The sequence below is a fragment of the Microtus pennsylvanicus genome, chromosome 12 (genome assembly GCF_037038515.1).
Source record: "Microtus pennsylvanicus isolate mMicPen1 chromosome 12, mMicPen1.hap1, whole genome shotgun sequence".
Classification (NCBI taxonomy): domain Eukaryota; kingdom Metazoa; phylum Chordata; class Mammalia; order Rodentia; family Cricetidae; genus Microtus; species Microtus pennsylvanicus.
This window is the reverse complement of record NC_134590.1, coordinates 74,683,808-74,696,569: the sequence shown is the minus strand read 5'-3', so window position 1 is coordinate 74,696,569 and position 12,762 is coordinate 74,683,808.

Below are 12,762 nucleotides of genomic sequence, written 5' to 3'. Positions count from 1 at the left end.
AAATAAAATAAATTTAAAAGTACTATCTAATGGAATTTCTTTTAGTATAAGGGAAGTGGTGGTAAAATAAATAAGACTTCAGTAAACAAATAATATCAGGAAGGACAATAAAGGAATACATAACAGATTGCCAATATGCTAATTAGTTTTAGTTTGTGTTATAGTAAAAATAAAATAGCCAAGTGGTTTAAGTTTTACAGAAAATAATTATATATAAAAAGTGAGAAGGGTGTATGTATTTAAATGAAAATATGCTCTGTATACCATTTAGGGGAGTAAAAAAAATGTAACTATACAACATAACTACACTATTATTAATTATACAGTTCAACATATCTACATATATATATATAAATCTGTTTGCATACATAGAGCAATTATAATGCATTCAAACTGAAAGAAAGATTATATTTATACATACAAATTTGAATAAACAAATTTATCTATACAAAAATATAGAACAAATGGGATTTCGTGAAAAAAAATAGAGTAAACAACATTACTATTCAAACTTGACCAGTACACGACTTATCTTCTCTACAATCAACATAAACATCAATAATTTGAAATACTCTCAGCTTTGGTCACCTTAATCGTCAAATTGAAACAGCCTAGACTCATTTAAATGGTAGTTGTGATCAAGTGCTTGCCCAGATCACATACCCTGCAGGCATGTCTGTATAAGGTTGTCTTAACCATTAATTAATGTAAGATGGCTCAACCCATATGCAACTATGCATGGCACCATTTTCTGGACAGGTGGTCCTGAGCTGCATAAGGAAGCTAATGTTGTTTAAGAGTCAGTGAGACACCAAGCTGTGATCTTCTATGGTTTCATCTTCAAATCCCTGTTTGAATTGCTACTTTGGTTTCCTTCAGTTATGGACTATAATCAATTCTTTCCTGTCCTCAGCAGTTTTCAGTTACAAGTTTTTGTCATAACAGTAGAAAGAAAATTAGAACACAATCAATATGAACTCTTAGAGAAACTTCACATCTACAAAAATATTCATGTGATAGAAATGTATAGGAAAAATGTCATTTAGATATCAATTTTCAAATATATAGAGTATGCAATTACAGGGAACCAAACATGTGCACAAATTCATAGAGATCGGTGAATTCTTAAATGGTGTAGTCTGAAGAAGAAAGAGGAACATCAATACATATCTTCAATATGTTATATTCATTTGTTAGATAAGCTTCTAACATTGTTGAAAGTAGATTTAGTTCATTTGACTTCTATCTATATTTCTATATTTTACAATCTGTGTGTGTGTGTGTGTGTCTCAAAGCACTTTAAAACCAAGTTAAGAAAAAAACTTTAACAATAAAATGTATTTAAGGGATTTTCACCTAGATTCTGAATCATTTGTAGTTCTGAAATTTTTCAGAAATTTGACTGATGCATGACAGGATTTAGAATCACCCAGAAGATGAGCTCCTGGGCATGCTTAAACAACCGAGATAGAAAGACCTACCTGACACTGGACAGAATTGTTTCTAAGATTGTCACTTGGGCTGCAGAAAAGGAGAAGGCTAGTTGAGCAGAATTCATTGCTCTCTTCTTCCTGACAGACACAATAGAATCAGCTGCTTTAAGACTGTTCTACTTGACTTCCCCATCATGATAGACTTTGCCTCAAGCTATAAGTCAAAATAAACCCATTCTTCCATCAATTCTTTTTATCATAGCATCAAAAGTGCAACTTCTATAGTGATCAATTAACAACAAACTTAAAACTAATGATACAAGTCACTGAAGTGTGAATTTAGTAGTAGAACACTTTGCCTGTACCTATAAATCCCTAGTTTCAATACTCAGCATGACAGAACAAATAACTAAACAAATAAGAGAAGAAAACACCAAATAGATATTTTTGGAATTCCTTATTTAATTAAATTACATGGAAAATCCTTTTATAACTTTCCTGGAAAAACGTGAACAAATATCTAGCCACCCAAGAAAGTGTACAGAAAGTGCAAGAGACAGTAGAAACCAAACAAGTTTACCCTAGTGAATCAATAGGGGGTAACTAGGGTTACTTACAGGAATATGTGTTGGGTGATTGCCCAGGTAGCCAGTTGTCTCTGTCAATTGTTGCACATTTTGAAAGTCGTTTGATTGCACTTCCTGCTTACTCAAGTAATATTATTTCCCTTCTCAGATCTTTAATGAGGTTGAAGACTAGATAGTAGTTACTTTCCTCTCATGACTTGGCCAAATTATACAAGACTTAAACTCTTTATAATAGGATAATTGTTGAATATATTTGTTCTTATTGTATATAATTCTGTATTAGGCTTAGAAATCTCTTATTTAAACCAAAAATGGAGGTGCTGTAGGAAATTCTACAACCAATAGCCTTTAAGTTAACCGCCCACTGGGGAATGACCTCTTATACTATTTATGCCAATATAAAGTATGCATCGGGCATGTTTTTTGGTTGCAGGATTCAGTTGCTGTTCTTCATTTTGGCAAATGATAGTAATTTGTGAGACTATCACTAAATAAATAATCATCTATTATTTTCAATTAAAAAAAAAGAATCACTTAATGGGAACATGGGTAACTCAGCAATAGGTCATGCCCCAAATGTGCTACTCTAGTATACATGACAATGTATGGAAGTTGCACCCCTCCCTTTTCTTTTCTTTTCTTTTCTTTTTTTGCTGAAAGAATAGACACCAACTATATTTAAAATTATTTATGAGTGTTACCATAATATTGATTGTATAGACCTTAGAGAAAATTCCAGTCATCAAGTCTAACTTAATTTTCAGCTGACTTTGGCTATTTTCCCCCTGCAAAAAGTATATATGATGTTGTACTTGTCACCTGGTATAAAAGGCATCAGTTTATTCTTCTGTGATGTTTCTGGATCATTGGAGAGTGCAATGTAAAAGTCTAATTATTTTCTTATATTTATGACTGAATATTAGTCATAATTAACCAATGGTTAATTTGTTGTTATTTTCCACAGTAACCACTTTCCACTCCAAACATAAGTTTCCCTTCATGATTAACCAATGATGATAACTCAAGCAACTCTATGCATGTAAACACAAATACTTAGAAGGTAATGTGATAGGCATATCATATTTATTTAACTTCAAGGTCCTCCACAGTGGAACCTATCACCTTCCCAGTTCTATTTCATTGCCATGGCTTCCAGTATCAGAACTTAGTATCTGCTTGCAAAAAAAGCCACTAAACTAAATCAACAGATAATTGGTTATACCAATAATAGTCATGGTACTGTTTCTCCAATGAGTATATCTTAGCTAACATTTTTGCAGTGTAACATAAAGTTGACATAACCAAGGAATGTTGGTGACAATTTTTCCCTTGAAGCCTTCACTGTACTTCAAGGCACTTTTGAAACTGTCATACGGGAGAGAGCTTCTCATTCATTCCCTCTTGATTTATGGCTTCATCTCTCTCTCTCCCTCTCTCTCCCCCCTCTCTTTCTTTTTTTTAAATTTGAAAGCATATTTTTAAAAATTTTCTCTCATAAAATACATTCCCACAGCACTTCCCCATATAACCACTGCTCTCAGCCCCTGTTCTCCCCTCTCCGGGAAAGGGGACTGGACTGAGCTCCAAAGTTCAGTTGAAGAATGGAAGGAATGAGAATATGAGCAAAGAGGTTAAAATCATGATGGCTACACCCACTAAAACAGTCTACCTCAGCTAATGGAAGATTACCAACTCTAGCTGGATTGGGAGGGAACAAACATAGGACCAAACTAGTCCCTCTGAATGTGGTTGATAGTTGAATTGCTGGGGCCGACAGAGGGGCTACTGGCAGTGTAACCAGGATTTATCCCTACTGTATATACTGGTTTTAAGGGATCCTATTCTCTTTTGGATATATACCTTGCTCAGCTTAGATATAGTAGGGAGGGCCTTGGACCTTCCACAAAGCAGTGTGCCTTACCATATCTGAGGATTGAATGAGGGAGGGGTAGGAGGGTATGTGGAGGAAATGGGCGGAAGGGAGGGGATGGGGACATGGATTGGTATTTGTTAAAAATCTAATAAAATAAAATGAAATAAATATTAGTCTTATGCCAGGTGGTGGACCATGCCTTTAATGCCAGCACTCAGAAGGCAGAGACAAGCAGATTATTGAGTTCAAGGCCAGCTTTGAGTCCAAGAGCTGGTTTCAGGACAGACTCCAAAGTTGCAGAGAAACCCTGTCAAAAAAATAGGCAAAAATCTAAAATTGTTAAGTATGGAAATTTTCCAGAAAGAAAAGGCAAGAAGAACATTTACAAATTATTCTGGTGGGCCAAGAGTTATCCTTATGAAAAAGTAACTTCAAATGTTATAAGAAAATGTATCTTGTGAATATAAATGCAGGAACCATTAGAAGACAATAGCAATCAATTGGTACAGTGGAATATTTCTAAGAGATGCAGGCTGGCTTAACATACAAAAGTCAGTTAATACAATGCATTGCATTAGCATTGACCAGGTCAAACATTTTTGAATGTATAATATATGAGTAGACATAGGAAAAAAACACTTTTTGCAATATTCATACCCTTTAATTACATGCTCCTCAACTAGGAACTGGTTTTTATTACAGAGAGGTAAGGGACAGTTGTTAAAAGTTCATGTTACAAGTTCATGGGTTCCTACTACACATGAGATAGTATGTCTAATAGCGAAAGAATGGAGACTTCACCCTCCAATGTCAGGGGAAAAACAAGCTTTTGCTGATTACTGTCGACATTGTAACAGGGTAGCACAATAACAAAATAAATAAGGGGCATCTATACTAGACAGAAGGATAACGTTCTTCCTTTCATTTGACAATAAAAAACACCTATCTGGAATACAGAAAATACTAGGAAATCTACAAAAATCAGTAGCACTTGAAAGTTATTTCAGTCATGGCACACAACACCATGAGTAAGCTCTAAAATCAGTTGTACCCATATACAATGAACACACTGAGAATAAAATTAAGGAAATAAGACAAATATATCTCACAAAGTTCTCATGTAATGAAAAACACATAAAAGAATGAAAGATTGGTTTAAAAAATTCATTGACAGAAATACCAGGGAGACTTTCCTGACTTGAGAATTAGCAGTGGGTATTGTAGCTATAGCATCAAAATATGGGCAAGAAAGTAAAAATTACACATTTTGACTTTTCAAAGATTAAAATAATTGGTGCTCTTAGCATGTGAAAAGACAGCTTACAAGAAAGAATTCATTGCCAGTTATATATATGTCCTATGTGTCATGATGTGGGGAAAAATAATAAGTCAATAACAAAAAATAATACAAATATTTCAGTAAAAGACTTAGTAGATATGCATCTCTAAAAGATATAAAAACTTCTCTAATCCATGGAAAGATAATTGTCATTATTCAGCACAGACTTGAAAATCAAAGCTGCAATTAGAAGCTACTTGGCAGAACTCACTGGCCAGGATCAGTCACTGTGATAGACAGGTATATTTCATGAATATGATAAAACAATATTATCATAGTAGCCAGAATTTTACTTCTAGATACATATCCCATATTGATAAAAAGCCTTCCCATAAAACATTTTGCAAACATATTCATACTGGTATTACTCTCATACCTAATCACTAAGAATACCCCTTGTGCCTATCAAACAGTGAACAGTTTATGATTCCATTCACAGAACATGCTCTAGAAGAGCAAAGTCATCATAGACTCAAATAGATACATTGGGCTTAAACTAGGTAGAAAACTGTTGGAAGGACAAACGATATCTAAAGGTAGGTACATTCCATAAGATAATGGATGGAGCTAGAAAACATTATTTTGAGTGAGGTAACCCAGACACAGAAAGACAATTATCACATGTATTCACTCATAGGTGGATTTTAAACATAAAGCAAAGTAAACCAGCCTACAAAACTACAATCCCAGAGAACTTAGACAATAATGAGGACACTAAGAGATACTTACATAGATCTAATTTACATGGGAAGTAGAAAAAGACAAGATCTCATGAGTAAATAAGGAGTATGGGGACCTTGGGGGAGGGTTGAAATGGGAGGGAAGATGCAGGGAGGGGAGCAGAGGAAAATGTAGAGCTTAGTAAAAATCAAAAATAAATAAAAGATAATGAACTTGTTTTACTTAGCTCTGACTATCATGATAATCCCAGACACATGAGTTGCGGAAAGTGCATGACACCTTAATAAATTAAAAATGTATGCAACAGATTATAATTATAGATTTATGCAATTAAATATAAATATAACCTATGGAAAAGAGGCCACATATTTGTAAGGGGAGTACAGGAGGGTTTGAAAGAGATGACAGAAAGCCATTAGTGATAGGAAAGGAAAGGGAAAATGATGTAATTGCATTTTAATTAATATAAAAATATTAAGTGATATTCAGAAAAGTATGACGTATTTGTGGAAATTTCTAGTAGTTTGGCAGTTTGAACATTGTGGAAGTGGATGTACAGAACCTATGAGAATTTCATTAAGGAAAGTGAAAAGCGAAAGTGAGGGGGAGGTGTCACTCAGTGGCTGTCTGGAGAGCTATTGTTTGCAGGTCAATAGATACCTATAGTCAGAGACCTAATAGAGGAGCTTATTAGTGTAATCAAGAAAGAGCAAGACTAGACCAACCATGTGCATCAAAGCACAGGAGGGAAACTCATTTTCACATGAAAAGTAATTATAATGCACTCACAGAATGTATTAAGAATCATGGCTTTTATTTAAATGAAATGGAAAGATGAATAATTATTTCATTATCAATATTTTAATAAATTAAAACCATTAACCAAACCCAATGTGGTTTAATTAATATACAAACTTTCACCTAAATTAAGAAAATGACTTGCAATTTCCAGAAGAGACTGCTGATAAACAGTCTTAATTTTAATTGAGATTAATTGTGACATGTTATGTACAATGATGTGTCTGTTGAAAGGATAGCACAGTTTAACCTTGTGTTATTTCCACCAGTATTTAGTACTGAAAATATATACTAATTTCATAAATTTTAAATGAATTTAAAAGACAAAGATATCTTATGAGATTTGTTTACTATTTAATACAGTGAATGTTGTTCAGCTTAGAGAAATTAATTTAAATATGTACTAGACCATGGAGACATGGGTTAGAAGTAAGGAGCATATACTGCTCTTGAAGAGAACCTGAGCCCACCACCGAGCACCTAAACAGGGAAGCTCAGAACTGCCTGTCACTCTTATTCCAGGAGACACAGCACCCTCTTCTGAACTCCTTAGGCACCAGCATCCACATGTGCATGTGCTCACACACAGAGTAACACATACACACATAATTAAAAATCTTTTAAAAATGATACCAGCTCTAAAAATTCATTCAGATCTATCATGGTACATCTCTCTCCCTTTAGAAATAAATTAATTCAGCCAGGCACTGGTGGTGCACACCTTTAATCTCAGCACTTAGGAGGTAGAGGCAGGAGGATCTTCATGAGTTGGAGGCCAGCCTGGACTACAAGAGCTAGTGCCAAAACAAGCTCCAAATCTACACAGAGAAAACCCTGTTACAATAAACAAATAGATAGATAGATGATAGATAGATAGATAGATAGATAGATAGATAGATAGATGATACATAGATACATAGATAGATACATAGATACATAGATAGATACATAGATAGATAAAAATAAAAAGAAATAAATCCATTCTAGTGTACTGTGAAAATCTGACTACAGAAATGCAGGGTCACTTAGTACTGCATGGAAGGTTAGTTCCCTCCTTATTAATTTATTCAGTGATTTTAATGAATTGGGTATTTCTCCAATTTTATATCAAAAACACGGAGAGATTTAAGCATCACACCTTAACATACCTATTGCTGATAACAGAGAGAAGGCCACCTAGAGGGTTGCGGACATACACTCCTTCTTTGTGCTGTTTTTTCCACCCTTTTGCATATGAAGAGCTCTTATTGAAGTTCAGAAAATACCATATAAGGAGTATGTCTATGTCAATCAATCACTATAGATAGAGCACATTTTTGTAAGATTGTGTAAAAAAAAATGTAAGAGGCTTTCTTAAAAAATGTGCCTGTTTAATAAAAATTAGATGTTCAATACTTAATAATGTGACTCACAAATATCTATTTTAGGAGTTGGTTTATAGATTAGTCTTGTAACACTTAGCCTTCAAGCATTTAGCTCTAGGTTTGATCATCAGCACCAACAGCATGACAAAGAAATATGTCAGAGACAAGAATCAAAATGGAATATTAGGGAAGCATTTACAGCTAAGGAGCAAATTGACACAGAAGACAAATAGTTTCACATTTGTTTTTCCACTGGTTGTCTACACCCGATGCCACTCAGTTTGAGTTCTTCAATTTCTGGCTAGCATAGAAAGTGCCATTTTCATTATTTCAAGCCTCTAACATAGTGAAAGGATTTCTGTTTTCCATAAACTGGGTCATGCCTGAAAGGCAAGAAGATTTTCCTGTGTCATATTTATTGTTCAGAAAGTACAACTTCCCAGCTGAAATTCAATTTATAAAAACAGACTGTATTGAAAATACAGCACATATATAAAACTCAGTAAAAATAAATGGAAAGAGGGTAGACTCGAGCTGCCCAAGTAATAATTCTGAGTTCTATATCCTAGCAAGTGACTTCACCTTATGAACATTCAATTTCCCTTGCTTAGGATGGAAGGTAAACAGGTATTACAGAGAATATGGGGTGGGGGTCTGCAAAGAGTTTCAAATAATGTAATTAGTGTTTTTAATACTAATAAACACTTTCTAATATTACATATAATACTCAGGCAATGAGAAGCAAAAATAACTGCCACTAATTTAGAATATAAACATTTAGTCAAGAAGACATGGTGCTAATCACTTGTGATCAAAGTATTCAAGATGTAGAGACAGAGGAAGATTGCAAGAATTTGCAGCCAGATATGTCTAAACTAAGTTTGAAGCCAAAAAAAAAAAATACATAACAGGAAATAAGAAAATAGCATTAAAAACCAAGGCTTTAGCATAGATATCAACATGAAATTTGTGCCAAGCATTTGTACATGATTTGCAATAGCGTTTAAGGCATTTAACACCTTAAAACATGACTCAGTTCAGTACTTTTAAATATAGTTACAGTGTTGTGTAGTCATTATTTTCAACCTCCAATCTTTTCATCTCATCTTGCGATATGGAAGTAAATTCTGTATCACTATCGCTCAACCCCTACCTCAGCAAAATCTATCCTCTGCCTTCAGTATTTATCTCACATATAAATGTGTTCACTTAGCATTTTGTCCTCAAATTTGTCATATAAATTACAACATTTCATTTCTGTCTATATATGAATAGCATTCTAACTTTGTACAGTCCATATTTTATTGTTTTATTTTTATCTGCTGATGATTGTGGATTGCTTAACTGTCTTAGTTATTGTGAATAACACTGCAGTACATAAAGGTCTACAGATGTCTTGTTAAGAAATTACATTCTACTCCTTCAGACAGGAATCATTTGAATAGCTAATAACACTTTATTTTAATTAGCACTCTATACTGTCTTCTACAAACAATGCATATTAGCTTTCTTTTCCTCATCCTAACTTGTAGATTTTTTTTCTTTTTCCCACCAACACTTGTTGTTTTCTCTGTTTAATATTGATATTTGTTTTGTTTCTCTTTGATAGTAGCTAGTCTACTAAATGTGATGTAGTATCTGTTTTTGGCCAGGGTCTTCCTTTTTATTTTTATAAGCCTACGGAGCATTTGTACACATTTTTACAGACTTCCTATTTCTCCCTATTTCTTTTTCTTCTCTTCTTGTCTCTTGAGCCTAGATTGCTCCTCTTACTTATTCTCTCTCCCTGCCAGTCCTGTGTATCTTTTCGCTGGCTAGCTATTTGCCATTAAGCTCTTTATTGGACCAATCAGGCAGGCAAAGTGAAACAAATGCAACACATTTTTACGTAACTAAGCATACATTCTTACATCCTTTTAAACAAATACAACAAAAACAAATGCAACACACAGCACATTTACAGAGTTAAAGTAATATTCTGAAGTATAAAACATGTAACACATCTTTACATAATTAACATAATATTCCCATCACAAGATGAAACCAATTACTTTGTAAGCTAAGCACAAAACAATAGAAAAAAAGTCTTTCTTTTTATTGTGACTTTTGTGACTTACTTATAATTTTCTTTTCTTTTGCAGCAAAAAGGATCAAATACAGAGCTTTGAGCATTCTAGAAAAATGTTCTACTACTAAGATATGATCTCAGCCCAGCTCTTTCATGTTTCAATAAAATTACTTCCCTCATTATTATTAAAAATTCAATTTCTTTTAATCAATTTTATAGACACTTCCTTTTAATTACTGTTGCTGTTGACTATCTACAACTTCACTGCTTTCTTCATGTGACATACTTCTCAATATTTCCTAATCTCTTGTTACAATTTTATCTTGTAGTAGAGGCTGCGTTTTCCTGGATTTTAAAGAAGAAATTAAAAAAACAATCTTTATTAATAGCAGCAGCAATTGCCTCCTCAACAGGCCAAGCACTGTTGCTTATTACACAGTCACTTGGTTCTACCTGTTTGAACAGTGTGAACACAAGTTTCCCTTGTGCATACTCTTCTTCCGGCCACATCACTTTGCTCCGTTTATGCTATTGAGGAAGGACATTAAGTAATGAGCTCAGTTCTGGTCCAGTTTAGAATACCAAGCAATACTTATCATTCTCAGGTGTGTAAAAGTGAATATACTGCTTTCTACCCGGAGATTGTCTTTATTTAGATTCAAACATCAGCTTGCATGACTCTTCTCCATGATATTCTTTACCTTTGTTTGTTACATGTATTATCTTTTGAAAACTCTTTTCCTAAAATTATTGTCCTAGGAGAGCACCATAAAATTCTCAAAATATATCATCTAGACCACAGAAAAAGTCCCATATTCTGTCTTCTAAACTGTGAAAGAAAAATAAAGTTGATAGTTAATGGGTTGTTTCTTAAGCATATTTACTATTATTAATACTCTGAAGTTATTTTTAAAATAGATTTTTTTCTCAGTGTATGGCAAGATTAGTTGAGTTTTCACATAAGGATTAATTTTCATCTAAGATTTATACAGCATGCTTGATCTAAAAAGTCATAGGTAGCAACTCATTTCATGGTAACTTATACATAATAAATAAAAATAGGTTCAAAAGTTGATATTCTCTTTCTGGAAGAAATAACACAATGAAAGTTTAACTGATTGGCATTTATTTACATATTCACAATCTTATATTTACTCCCATATACACAAGAACACATGCATATGTGCACACAGAACCTAGAAAATACAAGGCAATTTTGTACTATGACTTTGTCTAATACTGGGCACTACCATTGCAATGCATGTTCAGTATTAAAGTTTCTACATGAACTATTTTACATATTTTGTTTCCATGTTGTGGTGGGCTGAATAAGAATGCTCTCCTCAAAGGCTCATATATTTGAATAACTTTTAGTCATTTGATAAAACTATTTGAGAAAGATTAAGAGGAAAGGAATTTGTTGGAGGATATATATATATATATATATATATATATATATATATATATATGTACGTATATAATTGGAGGCAAACTTTAGAGTTTCAAAGACCACACTATTCCCAGAGATTTTTCTATCTCTTCCTTCTTTAATCTAGATGTCAGACTACAGCTATTGCTCTAATGTCATGCCTGCCTTCCTGTTGACATGTTTCCTGCCATGATGGTAATGAACCATGAGTCTCAAATTAACACATTCTTATACAGTATGCCTTAGTTATGCTGTTTCATCACACAATTAAAAATTAACAAAGACAGAAGTTGATATCAGGGAGGGAACTAATGTCTGACTATGAAACTTTTTTTGGAGGAATTTGGAAAACTTTATGACTTTGGACTAGAAAAGGAATTAAATGTGGTAAGCAGGGTTTAGTAGGCTATTCTAGAAGGAGATAGGAAGACAATAGAGTTCAAAGCAATGTGGACTCTGGAGGCTAAGATCAAGAGTTTTAGATAAGACATTACTACCAACTGTGACAGAGAACATTTTTATGATAGTTTTGCAAAGACTATGTCTGCTTTTCTCCTTGTTCTTAGATGTTGCCCAAGGCTAAATTGTTTTGGACTATTTTTTTTGACAAGGGAGACTTCAAAACAACCTGGTAATCACTATTATGCAAGTTTAACAATAAACAGGAGCATCACAGGAAAAGAAATAGAGAATGTCGAACTTAAAGAGAAAAAGAAAGAGCACCAGGAAATTCAATGTTTAGCCAAGGCTTGTGCTGAAAGAGGTAAGATGCTTGATTCAAGGTGAAATGATCGGAGTATTTCCTTCAGAGCAAGTCCTTATGCAGCTAATCTTACAACTTGTAAAAAGAAAATACTCAAGAAATTGTCTGTTCCTATATAGCTACTACACAGGAAAGCTTATTCCAATTAAAATCAAGGCTTGGAGAAGGGGGCACACTCCTTTTGTTTAGGTCAACTTGGAAATGTCACCCACATGATTCTGGCTTTTGTGTCTTAAAGGATTCCAAAGAAAAGTAAAAATTAAGTCAGAACTCAGTTGTGGAATTGTCCTCTGTGGTTAAGAAGAACTTCTGTGGCCATGGTGGTGCAGCAGATCCTTGTGTGAAGACCCTGAAAGTCATTTAAAGAAATTATAAAGGGGATGCCTGGATAACAATGGAAAGTACAAAATGTTGAAAGTGTCCAAGC